The sequence below is a fragment of the Mus pahari genome, chromosome 9 (assembly GCF_900095145.1).
Source record: "Mus pahari chromosome 9, PAHARI_EIJ_v1.1, whole genome shotgun sequence".
NCBI classification, from domain to species: domain Eukaryota; kingdom Metazoa; phylum Chordata; class Mammalia; order Rodentia; family Muridae; genus Mus; species Mus pahari.
The window spans coordinates 28,280,294-28,281,301 of NC_034598.1; the positions used below are offsets into that span (position 1 = coordinate 28,280,294).

Sequence of the window (1,008 nt, forward strand, 5' to 3'; positions counted from 1 at the left end):
CAAAATGTGGACCACTTAATGAATTTGGGGGTCATCCTTGCATAGTGCCCATGCTAATTTTCTCTGTATTGTTCCAAAGATAACAAGCCACCTGGTCTTCAATATGTATATGTATATACTGGATGTAGTGCCTTTATTCCAGGATCTCGAGAGGCAGAAGCAGGAGTATCTTAGTCTGCAAATTACCAAGTAAGAGAAATAATAAGGGTCGGGCAGTGGTGGCACATGCCTTTAATCCCAGCATTCAGGAGGCAGGCGGATTCTGAGTTCTAGGCCAGCCTGGTCTACAGAGTGAGTTCCAGGACAGCTGGGGCTACACAGAGAAACCCTGTCTCAAAACAACAACAACAAAAAGTTACTAAGGCAGTAAGATCTAGTGGCTCCCACCCAGAATCTCAGGGGTCAGAAGCTAACAGAGCTCTGTGGTAAATGTGAACTCAGTCCTGTGTAGATAGCAAGCCCTTGTCTCAAAACTCAATAAGGGTTAGATGATTCCATGGGTCAAATTGATTGTGATTAAGCCTGATGACCTGAGTTCGATTCCCAGAACCCACCCATGGTGGATAGAAAGAACCTGCTTTTACTGTGAGCCCCAGCCTACCCCGCCACATCAGCAGTGTGATGAATTTTGTTTTGTTTTCTTTGAGACAGGGTCTCACCATGTAGTCCTGGCTGTGCAATATCGGCAACACACAAGGGTACATTTACTGAAGAATAGGGACACACACAAGAATAGGAAGGAGAAGGTGATTTCAGTGTGAACAGCAAAAGAAAGAAGCTGGAGAGATGGCTCTGTGGCTAGCCCAGCATTCCTTGCATGGGAGGTGTTCCCAGCTCTCATAGGGTGAGTCAAGACTCCAGAAAAGGCAATCAAAGCACTGGGTGGAATTCTCCTTTGTCTTCTCCCCTCCTCAACTTACCTGTGGGTTTCTCCCTTTACCCTGGGCAAGCTTGCTTGCTTGCTTGCTTTCTTTCTTTCTTTCTTTCTTTCTTTCAAGATTTATTTAT

At 45.4% G+C, this 1,008-nt stretch overlaps 1 non-coding gene across 1 annotated transcript; it reads right to left on the reverse strand.

Moving 5' to 3' along the window:
• LOC115064778 lies at positions 1-106 on the reverse strand. The gene has a single exon (XR_003844596.1). It is a non-coding gene; the product is annotated as a U6 spliceosomal RNA (small nuclear RNA).
• Between the last annotated feature and the right edge of the window lie 902 nt (positions 107-1,008).